This window comes from Chroicocephalus ridibundus, chromosome 1 (assembly GCF_963924245.1).
Source record: "Chroicocephalus ridibundus chromosome 1, bChrRid1.1, whole genome shotgun sequence".
Taxonomy (NCBI): Eukaryota; Metazoa; Chordata; class Aves; order Charadriiformes; family Laridae; genus Chroicocephalus; species Chroicocephalus ridibundus.
Window position 1 is genome coordinate 70,966,390 of NC_086284.1, and position 24,236 is coordinate 70,990,625.

At 47.0% G+C, this 24,236-nt stretch overlaps 1 protein-coding gene across 1 annotated transcript in view; it reads left to right on the plus strand.

Moving 5' to 3' along the window:
• The first annotated feature begins 15,336 nt into the window (after positions 1–15,336).
• Positions 15,337–24,236, plus strand: part of FHL2 (four and a half LIM domains 2) — a 62,866-nt gene continuing 53,966 nt past the window's right edge. Inside the window, exon 1 of the mRNA XM_063338866.1 lies at positions 15,337–15,449. The gene's annotated coding sequence lies outside the window, so the exon portion shown is untranslated. The remainder of the gene's footprint in view (positions 15,450–24,236) is intronic.

The following is a 24,236-nucleotide window of genomic DNA, read 5'->3' on the forward strand; positions in this document are numbered from 1 at the left end:
ACACCAAATGCCTCAAACAAAGGAGAGGGTTTGGTTTGATCTTATGCGTTATTTCATAATGCTGAATCTAACATGGAGTCATAAACAACTACTTTTCAATTTTGTATTTGTATAGAGCAGTAGGACCTTGCTCTTGTTTTTAGTTGCTAAAAAGTCTCTGTTTCTAGTTGTATCTGGTGTATGTGTTGCGCATATACTGTCATTTTTTCAGATTTACTATCTTATAGATAAGAAACCTCAACACATCCCTATTTTAATTTGTCTGTATTTTAAATTGTCATCATGGTCTGAAAGGTACTAAGGGTTTTGTCAAGCAAATGTAAGGATTTGCTATTTGTGAGATAAAAATCTGTTACCTCAGCTTCACGAAAGAAATGTTGTTCTGGTTTGTATGAGTTTCTGGTCTCTGTCAGGGCTCCTAGGCACTATGGCAATACAGATAAATAATAGCTGCATCTAGTGCCAAATGGCACAGGTGCAAAAATACTTTGCACCAGCTGAGTAGAAAATGGATGCTTCCCCCTTGCTTTGCAAGAAAATTTGACTTTCGGAAAAAAGAACAGAAACTTCTAGGTTGTCATTTTTCATTAAAAAATAAAATAAAATACCACCAAGAACAAATGTATTTTAGAAATGCTTCTGCAGTTACTGTTGAGAGCTGTTTATTAGCTCTCTCGCATCCCCGTCCATTCCACACACAGCAGGCTCCCCGGGAAAGCCATGCCTGTAGCAACCCTTCCAACCCCGCTGCTGAGGAGTCCCGTTTCCCGGGGAAGGGCAGGAGTCAAGCTGAGGGAGGAGAACCACTGAACAACAGCTTTCATAAGGTCCTAGCGTCAAGGTTTCAATTAATTTAAATTGTTTTCTCAATAAATTAAACACTCATTTCAGAAAGCAAACGTTTAATTGGAAAAAAGAATATGTTACATTGGTTTACATCAAAAATAATTTGGAAGGAAAATTTTGGACTCACCTAATCAATAAGTAGAATATATCAGTCCTTGTAGGGGCTGTCTGTGATTCCCAGTATGTAGCTAAAGGAAGCAAGAGTCTTGTTAAAACAGAAATACACTGCTGCAAGACTGCATGTTTCTCCTAGTTCCTGGTTGTGGTAGAGGATTATTGTACGGTGTTTTCATCAGAAACTCTGACATCTTTAAGAGAAAAGGGCTAGCACATCTTGCACTTTGATGGTGATGCCCATCTATCATTTCGTTCAATGGTTAAATAGGATTTGATCTTTTCATTCAAGCTCTAGATCCTTGAGACACGAGACTAAGTAAGAATCTCAGATTTTGTTTTTTTAAAACGATACCTTCAGGCCTTGTGATAGATAAAGAAATCCTGTAAAGGTAACATCTAATCCTTCCCTTCCCACGCATACACAGCCTTTCCTTACACCATAAGCTCAAGTATCAGGAGGCCATTAACACAAGCCAGAGACACTGTTTTTAATCTCCAGTTTGTTGAAATCTGCCTCATTGTTTGTCTTTTTCGTAACACTTGGCTTTGGCAATGATTAATACTGCCAACATTTTCCTTGCCAGGAAAGATATTTCTTCCCTCTCTGGAGTGCCAGCAAAGCCTGAAGACACCTCCTGCTCCGGGGCTGCCTTTCCTCCCTCACCTATGGGGAGAGCAGCTAAGGAGAAGGACAGAAATCTCGTGCCCCTTTCAGGAGTAGAGGGGCATTTCCAAGAGGGAAGGAAGGAAAAGCAGTAGTTTACAATTTTCTTGTGGGGCAAGAGCAATGGGAAAAGAGTCAAGGGGCTCCAAAAACCCTTTCTTTTTCAATCCTGCTGAAATGTAAGGTGAAAGGTGCTGATAACCTTTCTTCTCCCCTCCTCAGGCACAGCGCTATACTTCCACAAATTGCCCCAAGAAATGCTGCTTGGCAGAAAGCCCTAATCAGAGTAATTTGATTGACCTACAGCCTGCTCTAGGTTGATCCAGAAAATGAGGGCTACCAGGATGAGGCCAGCTTGGTTATAGTCTGTGCCCAGGCTGTGGGTTAAGACACCTCACTTACACAGACGCGGTGACCTGGGTTAAGCTTAGCCCCACATGGGGCAGATCTCCACCTGCTTATTCTCAACTTTTGCTCTCCCTGTGAGGTGGGGTGGCCAGGAGAGGCATTTTTAGCTGGCCATTTGCAGCTGGATGTTTGCCAGCTCCTTTTCACCTCCTGAACGCCACAGAAGTGCCAGATCAGATTTGAGAATCTGGCCTATTATTTTTTGATTATTGTACCAAGGATAGAAGAGTGCCCTCTTCACTTGTCAGCAACTAATAGGTCACAAGTTGGCCGGTTTACCAAACATGAAAACAATTTGCCGACCGCAGGGACTTACACCCTAAAAGGAGAGAACACGCTTTTAGCTGGCAGCCTCCTTGCCACCCTGAGCAAAAGAGAGATACAGGATATCGGTAGCTGCTTTTAAGTTGTCCCAAGCGCTAACTTGTTCCTGATTTGTAGGCTGTCTGTCTTTCCAGTCTTGCTTGTCTATTGCTAACAACTGCTCAGTGAGCTAATACTTCTTAAGAGCTGCTATCAGTCACCCACACTGCCCTGTCTGGAAAACAGACGTGACGTTTTTGGTCGGTCGATCCTTATCCCACTGCATCGGTGCGATCCTGCCACTGATGACCAAGGGCAGAGGATTAAAGCCAAGTTATTCTGCAGCCCATTGTCAGGATTCAGCAGTCTTAAACGTGGGGAAAGGGCCTAGATTTATTTCATTTCAAGTGATTGCAGTGCCAGCTGCATCCTATGTGAATATAGAGACAAAAATTCTTATTTATCCCTAATGGTATCTTAGTATATTCTAATTGCATGTTTTTTCCTTCCCTTATATATGGCAGCTACAGAACCCAGAAAGAAGTGCCAGCAGCAGAAAAAGGGGGTTTGGAAGTCATACAGAGGTGTGGAGGAGGAGAGAGAGGGCTTAGGATGGACAGGAGGGAATTGCAGCCCCTTCCTCCTGCTGCTCACTGCCGACACTCCCCAGCCTCATGTCTCTGCAGCCCTTCCCTGGGATCCAACCCGGCTTTGCAATGCTCTTCCATTAAAGAGATGCTTAAGATGGGAAGGGAGCTTGTAAGGCACTGAAACGTTGCCCTCAGCTGTGATTCACGCTGGGAACAGTCCTTGGCCCTCACATTCGGCCCTATAGTGCATTTTGGCAGAGGAGCAGGGGTTGGGCTTGGCCGCCTGAAGTTTATGGAGTTATAACAGGAACACTTTTCTATTCTTATTAAGGCAATGAACGGAGTGTGGTTATTTAGGGTGTTTGTGGGAAGATTCAACAGCCCTGATATAAGGACCTGCGAGTTAGGGGGTTCATTCAGCTGCCCACACAGAGGTGGCTCATGCACTGTGAGGTGCCCTGGGGTACCCCAGGCAGCCACCACAGGTCACCTCCAGCTCCTGTCTCCTCTCTCCCACCCTATACAGATGTCTCAGAGACCCCAAGGTATATCCAGTGGCTTTACACAGCTCCCTGCGGGCAACTGCCTGGAGCCCTTGAGGGCTGGGACTAATATAGTCTCTTTTTCTAGGAATAAATAGGCTGCTCCAGAGGACAATTAAGCATCTAAGGGAGGTCAGATGAATTGTCCTTGGAGGTTCATGTTTCACTTCTTTGGTCATCCCCACAACTTTCTTGTGTCTTGTAAAATAATAAGACAAATCCTCTTTACCCTGCAACAAAACATGGTGTGGGCAAAGTAGATTGAAGTAATTCTTTAGAAATTTCTTTTCAAATCAAGTCACAGACCAAAACTATTTACAAACCTCTCTTTATCCTCTTTTTCCATTCACACGTTACCTTTCTATTTTTGTGCTTATCTCTCAAGTTCCCCTTTTAATGACCGCCAAAAGGACAGCTACTGATATCATGCACTGAGCCACGGCTGCTTCCCAGCGCACCACGTTTAGCCCCCAGGTGCGATTTCCAGGAGGTGAAGAGAGAGCAAGCGTTGGCGCACGCGTGAGCGGGCGAGCATACGCTTTATAACAACGCCGAGATGCTGAAAAGCAGTAGCAGCAATGCTGATCATATCAAGGCAGCGTTACCAAGAGACACCTCACAGCACAGCAGACACACGCCTTTTCAGTCTCTTCGCCCTCTGGAAGGTAGTGGGTGTAACGTTTTACATCTCTCTCTCACTCAGACATGAAGGACAAGCAGCCTAACAAGGTCACGTTCGTTGGAGGCATGCATATTTCCATCTGCTCAGGCGGATGGCAAACAAAGTGCCTGGCACAAAGCAAAACACTCTAAAAAGGAATTGTTTAAGAGGGAGTGTCTAGGCAAAGCTAGGAAGACGAATGGTGGTTAGATACCATAGGTTGAGACAGTCACAGATACATTAAATCAAAGCCTCGTGTATTTATCAAGTAAAACAGCAAATGCTACTTTTGATTTTCAAAATCCTTCCAGCTGTACTGCTTTCCAGGGCATTATTAGCAAAGTGGCAGGGGAGATGCATGAGCCTTAGCAGTGATTTACCCTCAAAGCTGAAAGTTCACTCCTTCACTTCTAATGCAGAACCTGCACTGCGAAATGGTTCATGGCTACTGCTGAGCCTTTGCTAGGCTTGAGCCAGCACTGTTTCATCTGGTGAGTCTGCCGGGAGATCCACAAAGACATAATGCTAGCTTAGGTTGCCACTTGAATTTCTTTCGTGGTAGACGAAGATAGAAAAGACCTCCCTGTCTTTGAGGTGAGAAGGTACAGTCTGAGAAAACTCAACTCTGAACATTGTTTGTGCTAAATCCCTTTGAGATGAAAGCTATAGCTCCACTTGTTTCATATCCTGGACTCAAGGAGCTTCAGACCACGGAACTTTCAAAACCTAGTATCACGCAAAATCTGATATCTTAAATCTACCATGATAATAGAAATGAAGATGTCCATTAGGTTCAATGTTAAGAACATTGTCTTTGCTTAAATATTATTTTGGCTAAACATACTAAACAACTGACTGTACATGCTTAGGTAAGGCATGGGGATTGCAAAGGAATAGAGAAGAGTGATGTATCAATAATCAATAAAATAAATCAATAAACAATAAAATTATTCTTTAATATTTTTCTTTTCAGACTTCCAAGAACATTTAGTAATGAGTACGGAAAGGACATGAGAGTGGAGAAAATGGCAGGCACAGATGACATTTTCCTTTGAGGCAACACTAGGATGCGTTTTGTGATGATATGCAGTTTAAGGTAGATCTTATTGCATCCTCTTGGTTTTACAGAGGTTTGAGGCAATGGCATTATCCTTTGCTGGCTCCTGAGAAATGCAGCTCTTATTTGAATACACACTGTCATTTAGAATCAGCAGCTATTTCCTTTCCATAGAATGCTTTCTGCAAATTTTGCAGATTTGGAATTTCCCAAGAATGCCTATATCAAAAATAAACTCTAAACTCAACTAACACTTGCTGAGGCTGCTGTCTGAACAGCAAATAACAGGAGATGTTCCTGCTTCTGGGGACAAGATCCCTCTCCTCCCTGCCTGCCTTTGATGCTGATGTCTCAGTGAAGAGGAACAGCATGGCCCGAAAAGAGATGCTTGACTTTTAGACATTAGAGTAATGGTCACTGGTACTAGAAGAGACCCTGCTGACACAGCAGCAGAAAGCCAGAGAAAGACAGACCCTCTGGTAGGGACCGAGTAGGGATACTTCTCCATGTCTGGACACAAGCAGATGGATCATGTGGTGATGGCTCACCTGCAAAAATACTCAACCATCCTCTGACTCCTGGAATGGATGGGCAGAGACATTGGAACATTGGCAGAGGTCTGAGTGAGAACCAGGCTAGAAAGCAAAATCCATGCAGTGCCAGCACTGCCACCCACATATCCTGGCTCAGTCTCTGCTGCCATGGGCACCTCCGCACTCAGGGACTGGAGGCAACGGGTGAGGATCAGAGTAACAAGCAGCTCAGCTGGAAGGTTCTCCTGTGGGCATGTGCATATGTCCAGTCTGTTCCCAAAGGGTTGCTGCAGCCTAGGAACCCCTGAGAGCCATCACAGGTGCTGCAGGAGGGGTGAGGAGCAGCGGCTGTGGGGTAAGCCCCATGCCGGCCAAAATATGCATTTGGCTTCAGGGCCGAGAAGATTGGCCAGCACTGATACAAATAATGCACTGTATCAACCTACAAAGGGTTTTCCTGGAAATCCTTTTCAGACCCTCAGATGACTCCCAGACGACTCCCAGACAACTTTAGTTGCCATTATTGGTGTAGACTGACAGTAGGCAGGTTTCTAAATATTGGACACAGCATAAAATTTCGGCCGTGCCAGAAGCACAACGACATTCTCCAAATTAAGAGCAAATACTGTTTGACACATATAGCCAACACACTAAGAGCTACTTAACTTGCTTTCTGCAGATGCTGGGGTATGGATATACATTAAGAGCAAATTCTTACTGCCTGGGGATGGCTCCTAAAGCCAACGTTTATCTTTAACTTAGCTTAATTAATAGCTAATGACAGACACATGATGACGGATAACCACGGCGTGCCTTAATCAATGTCAAAGCCTTACACAGCTCCTCCTTGTTTGTTTGGCTGACTTGAAGAGGACTATCAGCAGCAACTCATCGCCTCTGAAGAGGGTCTGATAGGCAGCAGAGGGCGTTCTCAGAAACTCGGCTCCTGGGGAGGGACAGCAAAATTTGGCTCTGCATGAGCAGCCCTGAGGTCAGGAGCAGTAGTCAGGGGGGCATTTCGGGGGCCAATGCTGTCACGCTGGGGGAGCCGCTGTAAGATACAGGGGAATAGCACGGCAGAGCCTGTCTCCAGGATGAACTCAGTGAAAAGGTACCACTTTACTCTCCTGATCTTTCACACAGGATTTCAGGCACTTCAGGAGGAGATTCACCATTCTGGACTCGTCTTTTATTTGATTCAAGTTTACCAACAAGAGGTCTTGCCTTCTTGACCCTTTGGAGGCCTTCAAGACTTGACCATGAGAATAAGTAATAGCCAGCTGTTCAGAGACCCTGATGGTAACCAGAAGAATAGGCTGGGCCCAAAGTGGTGTGCTTCCCTGGACTGAACTGGTCAGGACGTGAAAGGGGATAGCAATCCCCTGATGCCAGAGGTTTGGAATGGCAGACCCTGCTCTGCACAAAGCCCTTTCGCAGTTTAATGGTAGCCCCCTACATTTGCCGATGTATGAAAGCATGAGGTATTGAAGGCGTAAATAAGGAGAATTAACATTCTTTAACTATCTAACAGGGAAATTTTTAAGCAAGGATTCATTTTCACTAATAAGTGTGATAATAATTCTTCAGCATAAAAAAAAAAAAATATTTCAGGAGCTTTTCCACAGTACATGAGACTATGCTGAAATAATTTATGCTAACTGGAATCCTCTTAAAAGCAATAGCCACATACATTTTTAAACAAATATTTTTAATTACTGCAGCAGTCGTGAACTGGCCAGGTCAATGGCTCAGTAGTGCTGCGTGCTGTGTAAAAACAGATCTAAAAGGAGTATTTAAAATCCCATCGCACAGTTCAATGCCAGCCTGTTTAGCGTTTTAAGCTAGGGATAACCATCCCTCTGTAGTAATCCTGTGGTTTGCATTCATTTAAAAAATATCTCCTGTTATGTGCCTTGGTTAAAATTATGAGGGAAAGACTTTAGAGGAAAGACTCCTGTATTCTTTTTCGGGGTTTCCTTCCTCCATACACCTCCTGATTCTCTTCTGAAGAATGAATCAAATCTTCATCTGAAAGCTTCTTCACCGACTGACTTATCTCTTAACTGAACAAGCACTCTCCCACACTGTGCTCAACATAGTATTGTTCCCCACACACAGATTATTCCCAAGACTTTGCTCCCCTTAATCATGAAACTAAACTCTTCTTGTTACTTGCGTCTCTCAGGAGGATTACATGTCCTCTTATCAAGAGAAAAAAAAAAGTGGAATAAGGATCATGTTACAACCCAAATGTAGCAGGAGGCTTCCGTTGAGCTCTTCTGTTTACTGTAGTCATTTGGCCACCTTCCCACACCAGATAATGCTGATCTGAGGTGTAAGCTGTGGGCTCTGTGTGGTGTTAGAGAGACACTAGACACGAAACTCTTTTTGGGGAAAAGCCCACAGGTACAAATCATGCAGAAAATTCTCTGGCCACCTCCGTTAACCTGTGCTGCTGCTTTTGCCTTCTGATCTCTTGGGAGTGGATGGTCGCAAACACAGAGACTTAGCCTGAAACCTTCTGACCATGGCAGCTTCCCACGGTGCAGGCAGCTTTCTGTGATACCACGGACTTTCATTCTGTGGCCACTTCAGCCAGAAGATCCTCTGCCAACCTCCCCACCTCCACCAACGGTTTCCAATGCCATGTCCCCACGTTACTTGCACTGCTAGGTCTGCTTGTGGGGAGCGCACGCTGAACCAAGCAGGGGAACTGCTTGAGGACTGTATTTTTTTAAGAGTATTTTTAGGTGGCTCAGTTCTCTCAGTACAGACTCAGGCGGAGCTGTATCAGCCCAGCTGAGCCAGCTGTGCTCTGTGTTGGGGTAGGGGAGGGTGAGCATTTGGGGGGCTCAAGCAGAGGGAGAAATAGAGTGGGTTTTGCTGACAGTGGCATGGCCATGGGGAGAGTTATCTGTGGAAACACACCAGACTGAAGAGATCAGCTAGATTTGCCACCTGCGAATGTTGCTTTCTGAAGGGAAATGAATGTGAATGGATTTAGGAGACTGGAAAAATGCAAACGAATTACCTCAGGAAAACCTCCTCAAAGCTTTGCTTTTCGGAAATCTAGATTTACCAAGTAGGGGTGTCTAGGCTTGCACAAATAATAGGTACAAGCCTTTGAGGTAGCGAGCCCTAGCAGTATGTCTTCATGCAAGGGCAAGGTGTGATGCAGACATGAGCCTGTATACCTGTACTTGCTTAATCCAGCCAGCTTCCTACACAGAGTCAGGGGAGACTGTGATGTACAGCTTCATCTAGAGCACATCCCTGGAGAAATTAAGCACTGGCACTCCATCTAACCTTCAGGCTACCTTGTACCTACACTGCTTATCTCCACATGGGACAGAGTGAGCTGACAAACGCCACAATCACACCTTCACTGCATTTTTTAATGACAATTTAGCCCATTCCTTTTTCTTGATTTGATAGTCATGGAAAGTGCTTGATGCCTCAGGCACTTGGTCACTAGGAGGGCTCAAGGCTGCATTTCTGGATGCAGAAGGCAGGGCAACTGAGGCAGCTAGACAGTATGGCAGATTACTGCAGACAGACTAGGTTACAGCTGCCTTAAGAGACAGTACCCGTTGGCCCCAAATAAGACAGATGAAGCCTGACAGGTTAGACCAGGGTCACAAGTTGCTGCTACAAACTCTTTCATTTGTCTGTGGGGGTGAAGTCGTGCTATTATAATTTACAAATGCCATATGTGACCTGCTATATATCTCAAGTCTCCTCACACTCTTGCTCCCCGTCACGTGCCTGTAGCTATAACTTCAGTTTTAAAGTGCTGAAGAGCTGTAACAGGCATTTCTGTGACACATACATATGTCTGAAAGCCTGGGCCCCAAAGTTGTTTATTTATAGGCTACTAGACATGGTCGACTCCTATTTCTGAATTAGGCACTTCCCCATCACATTTGTGACCATCGTGATCCATGCTCAGCTCACACAGCTTAGGTTTTCTGCTCTCTTGTGCCACCCCTTAATATAAGGCCTAAGGTAGTGGAACAAAAATGAGCTTCTCCAGCAGAGGAAAACCTTGAGCAGAGGGTTAGCTCTCATACAGGAGAGAGAGTTGTAAGGGCAGGGACTCAGCCATCAACAGTAAGTGGCTGAGCCTAATGCCAAGGCTTAAGCTCTGGGAAAGGAGGGGCCTTTGCAGGCAGGAGCAGAGCTATAAAGTGCACAGCAAATTAATAGATCAAGGAGAGGTATGTAAGGCAGTCCCTGAGCAGAGGCTTTGTGGGTTTTTTGGATCACTGTTTTGAACCGATGGTATGGACACTGTGTCTCCGGATCAAAAGGGACTGAAAAACACACCAAAACCAGCTCCAAACCTCTCTCAGGTACTCCAGTATTTTCAATGGCCTTCTGTGAAATGAAGAAAAAAAGCAAAAAATAAAATACAGAGAGCCAAAACGGAGAGTCCACATAATTCTCCAAATATGGGCTGCCTCACGGATGGCATTTCCCAAGCCAACCCATGTTTCACTAGCAAAAACACGAGTGAGCAACAGTGGCCTTTTTGCAAGTGTGTGGGTGAAAATCCTGCTGCCTCTTCTCTCTCTGCCTAGCAGGCCAGGCGGTGGGATCACCCCTGTGAACACTGGAGTCACTTCACCCAGACCTGGCAGGGGTGGCCCCAGCCATAACCTTTGTTCCCTGCCTGCACACTGCCATGCCTTCACGGGGTCACAGGGGAGAGGGGTGCAGGCAGCTCCCTCTGCAAGAGCCTGGCTTGCCACCTTGCTGTGTGCTTGTAAAATGGTATCGCGGCTACAGGCAGCTAGTCATTGCAGGGCTAATGGCTGGTGAAAAATGCAGACTTTTTTCCTAGAATAGGAAATCTTGTACAGTATTAACCGACTGTTCAGATAACGTAAAAACACATTTTAAAACCACCTAAGCATATAGGTGGAAGTGGTTTAATTTCTTTCAAAATAAAATGTACTGAAGGTTGCTAACATTCATAGAATCATAGAATCATAGAATCATAGAATCATAGGGTTGGAAGGGACCTCTGGAGATCATCTAGTCCAACCCCCCTGCCAGAGCAGGGTCACCTAGAGCAGCTTACACAGGAACACGTCCAGGTGGGTTTTGAATGTCTCCAGAGATGGAGACTCCACCACCTCTCTGGGCAGCCTGTTCCAGTGCTCTGCCACCCTCAGGGTAAAGAAGTTCCTCCTCATGTTTAGGTGGAACTTCCTATGTTCCAGTTTGTGCCCATTGCCTCTTGTCCTGTCCCCGGGCACCACTGAAAAGAGCCTCGCCCCATCGTCCTGACACCCACCCTTTAAGTATTTATAAGCGTTGATAAGGTCACCCCTCAGACGTCTTTTTTCCAGACTGAAGAGACCCAAATCCCTCAGCCTTTCCTCATAAGAGAGGTGTTCCAGTCCCCTAATCATCCTCGTAGCCCTCCGCTGCACCCTTTCCAGCAGTTCCCTGTCCCTCTTGAACCGGGGAGCCCAGAACTGGACACAGTACTCCAGGTGCGGTCTCACCAAGGCAGAGTAGAGGGGGAGGATGACCTCCCTTGACCTGCTGGCCACGCTCCTCTTGATGCACCCCAGGATGCCATTGGCCTTCTTGGCCACAAGGGCACATTGCTGACTCATGGTCATCCTGTTGTCCACCAGGACTCCCAGGTCTCTTTCCACAGAGCTGCTCTCCAGCAGGTCAGCACCCAACCTGTACTGGTGCATGGGGTTGTTCCTCCCCAGGTGCAGCACCCTACACTTGCCCTTGTTGAACTTCATAAGGTTTCTCTCTGCCCAGATCTCCAACCTGTCCAGGTCTCTCTGTATGGCGGCACAGCCTTCCGGTGTGTCAGCCACCCCACCCAGCTTGGTGTCATCAGCAAACTTGCTGAGGGTGCACTCTATCCCCTCATCCAGGTCATTGATGAATATGTTGAACAGGACTGGACCCAGTACTGACCCCTGGGGAACACCACTCGTCACTGGTCTCCAACTAGACTCTGTGCCCCTAATCACAACCCTCTGAGCTCTATCTTTCAACCAGTTTTCTATCCACCCCACTGTCCATTCATCTAACCCACACTTCCTAAGCTTCCCTATGAGGATGCTGTGGGAGACCGTGTCAAACGCCTTGCTTAAGTCAAGGTAGACCACATCTACCGCCCTCCCCTCATCTATCCATCTAGTCATGCCATCGTAGAAGGCTATCAGGTTAGTCAGACATGATTTCCCCCTGGTGAATCCATGCTGAGTACTTCTGATAGCTTTCCTTTCCTCCACGCGCCTTGAGATGACACCCAGAACGAGCTGTTCCATCATCTTTCCAGGGATGGAGGTGAGGCTGACCGGCCTGTAGTTCCCCGGCTCCTCCTTCTTGCCTTTCTTGAAGACTGGAGTGACATTGGCTTTCCTCCAGTCCGCAGGCACCTCGCCTGTTCTCCAGGACTTTTCAAAGATGATGGAGAGCGGCCCAGCAATGACTTCCGCCAGCTCCCTCAGCACTCTCGGGTGCATCCCATCAGGGCCCATGGACTTGTGAATATCTAGATGATCTAATTGGTCCCTCACTCGCTCCTCCTCAACCCAAGGGAAGTCGTCTTCTTTCCCTGTTACTTTATTCAATGCCTGGGACTCCTGAGGGCTGGGCCGAGCAGAAAAGACCGAAGCAAAGAAGGCATTCAGTAACTCTGCCTTCTCCACATCCTCCGTCACCATGACTCCTGCCTCATTCAGCAGTGGGCCTACAACTTCCCTGGTCTTCCTTTTGCTTCCAATATACTTGTAGAAGCTCTTTTTGTTTTGCTTGATGTCCCTAGCCAGGTCTAATTCCAAGGCGGCCTTGGCTTTCCTTGTTTCATCCCTGCACGCTCTGGTGGCATTCTTGTAATCCTCCCAAGGGGTCAGTCCCTTCTTCCACTTATTATAAACTTCCTTCTTCCACTTGAGCTTTTTCTGAAGCTCCCTGCTCAACCATGCAGGTCTCCTGCGTCCCTTGGCCGATTTCTTTCTCTTAGGGATGCACCGATCCTGAGCTTGGAGGAAGTGGTCTTTGAATATCAACCAGCTTTCTTGAGCCCCTTTGCCTTCCAGAGCCCTAGCCCACGGGATCTCTCCAAGCAGTTTCTTAAAGAGGTCGAAGTTAGCCCTCCTGAAATCCAAGGTTGTAATTTTACTTCTTGTTGTTGTTTTGTGGATAGTACCCATGATCCTGAACTCAATCATTTCATGATCACTACAACCTAGGGTGCCCCCAACCTTAATGTCCTCCACCAATCCCTCTGTGTTTGTCAGTACCAGGTCCAGGAGTGCTCCTCTCCTTGTCGGCTCCTGTACCACCTGTGTCAAAAAGTTGTCATCAATGCACTGGAGGAGCCTCCTGGACTGTGCATGCCTGGCTGTGTGGTCTTCCCAGCAGATATCGGGGTGATTGAAGTCCCCCATGAGAACCAGGGCCTGCGCTTGCGAGGCTACCTTCAGTTGTCTGTAGAAAGCCTCATCAGTCTCCCCATCCTGATCAGGTGGCCTGTAATAAACACCCACAACAGTGTCCCTCATATTTGCCTGTCCCTTAATCCTCACCCATAAGCTCTCAACCCGCTCTTCATCCGCCCCTAGTGAGAGCTCGATGCATTCCAAATGCTCTCTCACATAGAGTGCAATTCCACCACCACGCCTCGCTGGTCTGTCTTTCCTGAAAAGGACATAGCCATCCATGACAGCATTCCAGTCATGCGAGTTGTCCCACCACGTCTCAGTAATTGCAATGAGATCATGGCCCCGCAACCGCACACAGACCTCCAGCTCTTCCTGCTTATTCCCCATGCTGCGTGCATTGGTGTATAAGCATTTCAGAGAGGGAGTTGTGTGTGTAGTTTTGACCCTTGAGATGTGGTGTGCCTTCTGGCTTTCAGAAATACTGGCACACTGGCCCACGAGCGCTGAGCAACTACACCCTGGCACCTCACCAGCAAGCCCAGTACCATCCCCACCCCCCTTCAGATCTAGTTTAAAGCCCTCTCAATGAGCCCCGATAACTCTTGTCCTAGAACCCTTTTTCCCCTGGAGGTCAAGGTATTCCTGCCTGCTACCAGCAGGCCAGGCGTTTTGTAGATCAGGCCATGATCAAAGAACCCAAAGTCCTGCTGGCAGCACCAAGCTCGAAGCCAGGCATTGATCTGCTGGGTCCTTCTATTTAGCCCCTCATCATTCCCCGCAACTGGGGGAATAGACGAGAACACAACTTGCGCTCCCGATCCCTTGACCAGCCGTCCCAGGGTCTTGAAATCTTTCTTCATTGCCCTTGGACTTCTTCTCGTTACCTCGTCGCTGCCTACCTGAAAGAGCAAAAGCGGATAGTAGTCTGAGGGCCGTACCAGGGAAGGAAGCATCCTCTTCACGTCCTTGACCCGGGCCCCAGGGAGGCAGCAGACCTCCCTATGTACCGGGTCCGGCCTGCATATTGGGCCTTCTGTTCCCTTCAGTAATGAGTCACCTATGACAAGGACCCTTCTTTTCTTCTTTACCGCAGAGGTTTTGATGCAGGGGGAGGTCTGACTAGACCTTGCTGACGGCTCCAGGGTAGGAGAAATAGGAGAAGTATTGTGCTCGTCATCATCCAGGTTCCTCTGTAGAGCACTGTACCTGTTAAGTAATGGCACCTGGGAAGATGGGGTAGTCATCGGGCAGTCTCGAGTGCAGCGCCTGTTGCGCCGCGCAGGAACTTCCTGCCATTGCCCCCTGTCCTCCAGGTTACCGCCTTCAGTTGAGGTGAGAGAGGATATGGAGCTCTCTGTTGCAGGGGTTCTATCTGCCTGCTGGGTTTCTGTCATGGGATGCAGGATTCTGCTCCAGGAATCTATCTCCCTCTCGCATTCCCTGATGCTCCTCAACCTACTTACCTCCTCCCTGAGCTCCATGACTACTCGGAGAAGATCCTCTACCTGAGCACATCTCCTACAGGTATGCCCATCATTGCCATCCGACACTGGCGTAAGAGCAGGGCATACCCTACAGCCCGATGTCTGTGTGGTAGCATGTTCCCACAAGAGCTCCGTCTGAGAGGCGGCATCAGACCTGGTGGTTGTGGAGCTCATGGACGCCACAGTCATCTTGCGAGTAGTTACCATCACTACCTAGCCGGGTTAGCAGTCTTTCAGCTCTGTCCTGCACAAACTGCTGTGCAGACCGCTGTGATTGGACTGGTGTGTCACACCCTGCTTGGCCGCTTGACCGCCCCCTTCTCCAGCCCAGGAAGTACACTCTCGTTGTGGTGCACCTGGGTGATACCTCGGGTCACACCCAGGGAACGCCCACTTGCAGCTCGCTTGCTCAGTGTTTGCTCAGTGCGCAGCATTGAATCATCAAATCATCACTTTGAATCATCAAAGCGATGCACCTGGCTTCCATCCAGACCTGGCTTCGTGAGATGCCTTCCCCAAAGGCAGGGCCTTCTCCTGCCCCAGAGATGGGGCCTGGCCACCCTTGCAGAAGGAGAAACCACAGGCGAGTCACAGGGCACCTGGCTGGGGCCGGTTGAGCCCTATGTGGGAAAGGAGGCCACCACCGTCCGCAGGGACAGCAGTGACGCAGATGGAGAAGGAGGGCGTCCTTGCAGGGAGATGTGCCTGCCGGTCTGGTAAGCTTGTGGCAGTGTTTTCCTGTTAAATCCTGATTAACTCAGCCTTAAAGGCTCAGCCCAGGCAAGAGTGTGATATAGAAGGACTCCTCGAGGCAGCTCAGGTAAACTATATGCTTTATAACCTCTGCTGTTAGTGTCTTATTTTAGAGTCTGTTAACTTAGTGTATAAATCACATCTTTTAATATAGAGAAGTGAGATAGGTTTGAATTGGAAAATGCCTGGAAATTTGGGTTTTGATTACTATTTTTCCTCTGTACTTCAAATTTAGAGTGGGCTATTAATGGCAACATGGAAGTTCCTGAGTAATGCAGTTTAAGACGGATGCTTTAAACCACTTAAACATAAAGGACCAGATTCTTCTTTATACAAAGGCCCTAAAGTGATAGAAAATAATATTTAAATCCTCTTTCAGACCTAAACATTTTCATTAAGAGTAATTTTCACAGTATGTGTCTAATCCAATCTAATCTTGCAAAAGCTGGTTTAGTGCATTTAGTACAAAGTATTTACATGATAACAGATAAAGTGAATACATCATTTTGCCAGCTATTAAAAAATACTTAATAATTCCAGTTGGAGCACTCAGCTGTAAGAGCTGCTTTCCATTTCAGTGAACTTTCTGCTACGGAGAGGAAAGAAATGACTCCTCCACATGGCTGAGCATCAGGTTTCTTTGAGCATGAAAGCAGGCTTGTAAACAGTTGGTGTTTATGGCTGCTTGTTTCCACCAGGAGTGGTTTCTGACATGCAAATAACCTGCCATCCACTAGCACGCTCCGCTTTAAAACTTTCTTCTGTAAGCCTGTGTCAGCCCAGCCCAGCCTGTGCATGGATTATCGTCATTTTAGGAGGTAGTGTAGTAGTTCCTTTGGTGCTGTGCTGCTGCAGCTGCTACAGCTGTGTGAAAAGCACTCAGTGGCAAAAGGGAAAAAATTGACAAAAGGTATTCGTGGATCACAGGAGGGCCCTCCTGCCCTTCTCCCTCTCCGAATCCAGCTCTGAAGACAATCTTTGCTAACTCGGGACAACAGCAAGGGCTGATTTCCGACTGGAGGTTGACTTGGAGCAGCTCTTTTTCTGAACTAGTCTGTACAGTTAATAGCTGGGGTTTTGTCTTGTTTTGTTTTAGCAGTGCTCGCTGTTTAAACAAGTGAGGATGTTTAAAAAAGTGAGGATGTTTAAACAAATGAGGATGTCCTCGTACTTTTGGGTGAGCTGAACGGTGCTCTGGGCTCCACAGGCTGAACGTGTGCCTAAGGAGGCTCACTCCGATGTAGGTATTTAAGCTGTAGCATCCACGTGCCTTCAGCTGGTACCCTGCCTTCTGTATATATGTGCCTTTGACTTTACATCGCAGGAAATAAACCGACTGCATTGCACAACTAAACCTATGCCATGCAAAATCCACTTTTGTGTCTGGTATCTCAAGCTGAAGCCAGAGCCTCCCTACGTGTTTGACATACTTAGGTACAACACTGCTTTTACGCTCGGTCAGCAGAGAGGGGTGGGCGAAGGGGTGCCCTCAGCCCATCATGTTGCTGACCAGGGCAATGCTTTCCACATGTGGCAGCCCTGTCTCTCCCTGTTCCCACAGCTCTGCTGCTGCTGTCATGCCAGACCAAGCAACCAATCTGGATGGAAAAAACAAACAAACAAACAAACAAACAAAAAAAACTAGAAAATTTTTTTTAAAAAGCCACTTTATTTCATCCTAGCCCGGGAAGTAGTTTGTGGGTAAGAATGAGCAGCCAAGACCAGGGCAAGGCAATAGTTGTCTAAGTCATCTGATAACAGTAAGCTAAAAGGTGCCTGGCAGATGACACATTAAAACTGGCCAGACTGTAGTCTGAAGTGAAGGGCGAGGGAGGAGAGAAAGGCCAAAAGCAAGGGCAGGAAGGAGAGGAATTGTACCCATCTGGAGTTTCGCCCTGGGTGGAGGACGATGGCCGAGACCCTCTTTCTTAGGCAGCCACATGCATCCCTGCTCCGTGGAGGCTCTGCAGTAAAACATGACTTACATGGGGCACATGGGGAGCAGCCCCCAGATGCCCTGCACTCCGGTCACACCTGCAGTACTTCTGCCATGTCACTATTCATCCATGCAAAAATAACTGAGTGGAGGTTTTTGGGGGCAGCTAATGTCACGGCACTTTTCTGAAAGGCAATCTACCCACGGCAGCGTTGCATAGTTGAACATCAGGCTCCCATAAATAATTAGTATCGCAAATCTTCGCCTTGCCTTTTATCTTTGTCACAGCGACTGGAATGCACCCCACTACCATCTGTGATTATAATTCATGCGTCACTAAAACCACAAGGTATGCTTTTTGCACGCCTAATGTCCACCCTTCCACCCACCAGCACTGCCCATAAATCTCCTTTTTTTTCCTGAAGATGCTAGGACCCGCTGGCAAAATCTGAAGACTTGCCAAGTATTTGCTTGAAATACTAATATATTGTTAAAAACAGGAGCTCTTCAGAAAAGACATATCTGACATTTCCAAGGAGTGTCTGATGAGCTAGAGTATCTGGAAAGTGTCTGTTGTGAGCGTAATGGAAGAAGCGGTTCAGAATAATCTTTTGCAGCAGGGACCTTGCTGCAGGGACCTAAGAAGGGAGATGCTGATAGAAGCTAACCTGAAACAGCTACTATATTTATTGCCATTGTTAAAAGTATTGATAATAATAGTAAAAACAACATCAACAATAATAATAACAGTAATTAATCAATGCAGAATGGGGTGCACAGGGCAGTCTCACCGCCCCACAGCCTTACCTGCTTGTTTACTGTGCTGTGTGATCCCTGAAAGTGGCTGCATGTTAAAGAAAAAAAAAGAAAAAAACAAAAAAACAGCTCTGCATATTTTTAAGATCCACTGCAAAGTCTGTGTAGGCTATGAAAACATGTACAGCCTGAGTAGTGAAATCATAATTGAAAAAAATAAACCCCCTCAGGCAATGCAAACCAAGAGCCTTTCCCTGAGTACACAGAAATGATCCTAAACAAAGCCAGAGACACCACTTAGGGCAGAGGCTTTTTGTGCCATGGCACTATGGAGATAGAGGCCATTTCCCAAGGGATTGACACCGTTTCCACAGATAGCTCACTTGTCTGGGTACACCTACAGGCTGACAAAATGTTTTATTCTGAAAATTATTTCACATTATGAAATATTTAGCTCAGTGTGGTCCTCTACAATGCTGCCAACTTGTTGGAAAAACGTGGTACCCCAGCAAGCAGTTTGCAAAATCATTGCCTAGGAGTTTTTATTTTTTTTCACCTCTGCCACAATGATGCAGCTGTAGTTAACCCATCCACCAAGAAGTCACGGCTACTTTGTCTGAAATGGTCAGCATTAGCACTGTAACGAGAAAAGGACAATCATTCTGCCATACGATGCAGCCCCGAGTCTGATAGCAGGGAAGGGAAGATGTAAGGTGACTGAGGACGAGCCCTAGATGAGACTCTCACTTTCTTGTGTGCTGCAGTATGTGTGTATGGGCAGCTTTCATAATAACTGTTACCAAGAACAGGAATTTTGACAAACAGCTTTCAAAAAAAAAAAACAACTCTTCTTACTTATCTTTGCATGTCTCCACCTGTGGTGCCACCACTGGTCACCCTCTCTGAGCACCCACGGCACAGCTGGCAGATGTGCTTCACCCCTTCGGCCTTTACCACACCATGGGGATTGGGAGAAAATCCTTAGAAGAGTTTAATTCCAAATCGGTCTGGTACACTACAGAAATGCACATAGCTGGGTATTCACATTGCCTAACCTCAGCTGCCCAAGACACTTGTACCACCACCTGAACCACCTCTGGTCAGCAGCCTCCAGGGCCTCCACTGACCACGGGAGAATTCAGGAGTTTTTATTGATGGGTTGATCTAAAGGCTGGAGTCAGGCACGAGTAAAAAAGGCTGAAGCACTTCAGGAAGGCTGCTGAATATCGCACAGGTGCTATTGGTGTTTAAGAATGAGCTAACATTGTGTCGGAAACGACATGTCTGCAGCTGATCGTGCCCAGGGGCAGAGGATTCAGCCCTGCTCTTCTGTGGCTCTGTGGTATTCAGTGACTCCCACGGTCAGGAGAAGGGAAGCTGGAGGAAGCCACAGAGACCCCAAATTTCTCAGGAAGCTGTAACAGCTTAGAAAAAAAAGTTTGGGGAAATGTGAGCAGTATCGGAAATTTAAATTTTGAAACTTGCCTGAGGCATCGCTTCTGGAAAAATCAAGCTACTATAACAAGTAGTGGCTTGACGTGGAATTTTCCTTACAGCTACGTGATATTAATTTTCATTAGAAAATGGTGCTAAGTGAGGAAGGGAGAGTGTGGGTTTTGCTACAAGATTCAGAGCCTTTGTGAAAGAGCCTGGTGAGAGGCTTTGGCTAATGTCCCAAGCTGGGTGCACAAACTGTACCAAACAGAGCTTATAAAGTCACTGGTAAGTCTTTAGCCTTCACCTCAGTTGTTCGCAAAGTAAGCTCTGGGAAGCAGAGCTGGTCTAACTCATAGTAGTTCGACAGAATCAGAGGGTTTAAAGCAGTTCTCACCATCTCAGCCTCTACCCTTCTGCCTGTCTGCCTGTGGGACTATTTGTATGGCAAAATTCTCATCTGGCCTCTTTAATAGCTTTGGTACAAGAGCTCACACCAGTAGGCTCTCAAGTCTACAAGTTTATCTGTCTGTGGCACCAGCCAATGTCTCGTCTATTAGGCTGACTCTGAAAATTTTCGATCTAAGGTTGTTTTCATATCAGAGAGCATAATTTAAAGGCTGACCATTAAAACACAAATGTCCTGAGCCAAATGGATAGTTTGGTGACTATTCGCAGAAATCGTGGAGAGTTCTTCAGCCCAACCTGAAGCAGACGGTGCGTCTTCCGGAGACCTACAGTGTTACCAGGTAAAAGTGTCATTGGACACAAAAGTGTCAAGGACCAGGAGAAGGACCTCTCCTGTGGCGTGCAGATCAATTGTTAATGGCAACTCCATTGCTAGAAGGGAGCCAGGCCTGTCCTTTCTAAGAGGTTCAACTACCATATCACCAGAGACCTGTTCGTGTGCTGGAGAAACAGGGAAAGGGAGAGGACCGCTTACAGAGCACTAACGTGTGACACCTGTAGGACATGTGTGTTTTCACCCTGAGCGTAAGGCAGGATGCTCACACTTTCTACCACCCTGCATTTGGGGCCTGATTCAGAGACCTTGAAAACTTCCCATTGACTACAGTAGAGTTTGGATCATGCCTTAAAGCCACCCCGCAGCCTGGAAGGGGGAAAAGATAAATGGACTTTTTTCCCTGGAAAGATCCAGGAAGATAGTTCAGGCAGAGAGAAGTAGGATATTGTGGGGTTTGGGGTTTTGTTGGGGTTTTTTTGTTGTTTGGTTGGGTTTTTCTTCCCTACAGCAACTCAATCTAATGCCAGGATTATTTGTAATGTTACATTCTTCTTGGTTTTGTAGTTTCTAAAGAGAACAGCCCGCAGGGCCTTTGGCTGCAAGGCCCGGCAGGCAGCTGAAACAGAGCGTCAGGAGCTCCTGCAGGGAAACATGGTCCACGACCCATCTGGCAGCTGGGACTCCCAAAGGGACGGGGAAAGGGGGGACACCAGGGCAGGATGAGGTTGCAGAGCCACGTTCAGATGTCCTCTCCCCACAGCTGTGCTGGGCAGATGCTGCTGTGTGGGGCAGAAGGTGACCAGCGGCCGCTGCAGCAGCACCAGGTAACGGGGTGACCCCTGAGCCCATGGATTCAACAGCAGAGTTTACAAACCCATCGCAGCCCTTGTGACTGTCCCAGGGGCTGGTGAACAAGCTCCAGAAAAGACAGGTTTGATTTGGGCTAACGTGAGCCATGCTCTTGTTTAGTTTGGGCCTGGTCCAAAGTCAGTCTTAATGCTCTGGTTTGTGTTCTGGCTGAACTAAGCTTCGCTTTTCCATTTTTGAGAGATCCTGGAGAGCGGGCTCCCGGTGTGAAAGCCCTATCAGCCAGGCTGCTGATGTGAAACAAAAGTCTCACATTTGTTTCCTTTCACAACCTTTTGGTTCAGGAGCACGTAGATATATTTAACAGAAACACACACCCTAAAAATAACGTCTTCAGAGCAGTTGGAAAATCAAGGTTTTTACTTTTTCATGATTACCTTAAGCAGCTCCGCTTTACCATCTGGCCTTGGAACTGACATGGTGCAACCGATCAGCCTTACAAACAAAAACAGTTTTCACACCTTGCTACTTTTAAGATAAAATGCCTTTTAATGGCTTTTCTACTAATTAGCTGCCATAACTCCCAATCTCTTGGCACAGGCTCTTTTTAATGTGTGTCAATAAACCCACCAAGCATTATGGTCTGTTATCCAAAGTATGTCGATAAGGGATAAACCAGCATAACAGCGCTGCTTTCTCCCCACTAATGGCCACCTCCAGCTGTGTCCCTCCAAACATCAGACCTCCTGCACCACCCACCTGCCTGGGCAGGAGTCGCCAGGAGAGGTTGAGGATGGGGAGATCCCTCAGTAGGGCTGAAGTGGCGAGGAGGACAGAGCAGAAGGCTATCACTGCAGCCCTGTCACAGGTTTCTCTGCTGCTAAAGCAAAGTGCAAGCCCCAGAGGAAACCACACAGAGCAGCCCCCCGACCCGGGATACAGGGGATTGAGAAACCTGGTGGCTTTTTCACAGGCGGAGAGCGTTGTGCAGCTGCTGCGATGCTCCCTTACAGCTCTCCTCTTTCTCACGGGAGAGCTCTTCAGTCTGAGCGATGTGCCAATAAACATAATGTCAGTAAAGAAAAAAGCCACCTGAGTATAAATAAAAGGGGCCAAAGCCTCCTGAGCTGTGGTTAGTCTCTAATCATCTCCGTGATCTAGATGCTGCCAACAGTAAGTCCAGCTCTTGCGCTCTCCCTCTTACAAATGGCTTTGCTCAAGCAGTATCAAGCGCTGGCTGGGCTAATATCAATAGCAGATATTAAGGGAATACACACAATCACACTAAGGAGTAACAAATGATCCGGAACACGCCCTTGGATGCCCATTTTAAAATAAACATTTACAGTCTCAGTTCTTCAGCAGTCCTCAACAGGAGGAGCCTAATGCCATAATCTCAGGATTTGTCAGCTTGGATCACACTGAACATTGGCCTTTCTAGTCTTACACTGCCAGCTGTTTTGTTACTCCTAGCTAACACAATTATCTGGGCTCATATTTTCCACATAATCTCAATACAACACTCAGCCATTTCAAACCGATAGCTTAATTAAATTACGACAACTGGGGTTATTTTAGTTCCAGGAATACCTGAGGCAGAGATGCTGAGGGTAAACATGGCACTTGTGCTTTCAGAGAAGGGGATACACTCTGTTCTGGGTGAAGATGAAGCTTTCAGAGGACTGAATTTCATTAGCACCTGAATCCTCTAGAAATCATGCTCCTTTCACGGATTTCAAGTTGGATGCTCCAAGATGGAAGCCATCAAGATCACTTCTGGAAATTTTGTCTCATGCATGCAGGGAGAATTGCAGATCCAGCTATTCCTCTGTGCTAAAGAAGAATTTTTAAGTGGTTTAGACGTCTTCCATGCAGCCAGGCTTGCCAAGAGACCATGGCTTCCTATGGGAAGCTCTGCTCATCCTCTACTTTTACCAGCCACCCAAAGAGCAACGTTAGGTTTCTATGTGTTAAGTTATGTGACTAAAGGGCAACCATAGCACGCAGTAAGACTAGCAAGGATCAATGGCAAATGGAGGCAGCCTAGTGACCTGAGCAGTGAAAATAGGGCCTACTGAATTGGCAACTCCCTATGACCATCAGTGGAGAAGGATTAGACCATTACCAGCATGAAACCCCCCATGACGGGACAGCCAAATGGGTCAGACGGCCACACACAGGAAAGGGAGATACTGCCTAAGAGGATGCAGGATGCACAGGAAGGAGAATTTGAGGATTGTATTAAATTCTTATGGGAGGTTTTCAGGGGACTGTGGGAACGTGTGGGTCTCAGTAAGGCATGCTTACAGGAAGGACCAGAGTTGGAAAAATGGAGGCATCAAGGTGAACTGGGGGATAACAAACATGAGACAATGGAGGGGAAAAGGAGATTAGAAGACCCAGTGGAGCATACACTTGACTGACTGAGTCCTGCTCTTCATCGCCACCATCTATCCTATATTATCACTATATCCGATTTCTAACTGGCTTCTGTGAGGGTGCATTCTCTGTCCTGAGTCATGTTGTGTGAGTGCTACCAAGCTTCAAAACAGACTATTAGGATTAGAGACTACCAGCACCCAGAGGGGGACCACAAATATCTGTGGCTCATAGGCCCAAGTGCCAGAAGCTGGAGGAGACCAGGAGGTAGGTGCCAACTAGAGGACAGTGTCTCTGACCACACATTATGTGTATATCCCAGTGGCGGATTTCAATCCTGATCCCTCAGAGAGGGGGAACAGGATCGGGCTGTCTGTGTTGTTCATGTTTGTGTGAGAGCTGGCTGTGTTGATAAGGGCACTGATTCCTCTTTGTCCTGATCCAGATGATCAGTGATGGGCATGTGTGTGTGTTTGCCTATCAGGAATACATGCTCAGCCTTGCTACAGGCTGGACCCCTGAGCATGGAGCTGCAGCAGCTTCACCTATATCCCAAAGTTCACCAGATTCAGCCACCACTAGCACCATGAACTTGCTGGAGATTCCATGTTGAGGCACTCTCCTAGCTTTCCAGAGACAGATGCTGTCCCAAGAAAACTTCATTTCCAAGCCTCATTATCAACTTTCAAAATGTCCTATGCAAGTCAGAGAGAAACATCTGGCTACCTCTGGCTTTGTATCTTTTGTAGGGGCACAGTCCAACACCCCTCTTTACTGAACAGTCGCTTCTTTGGGAA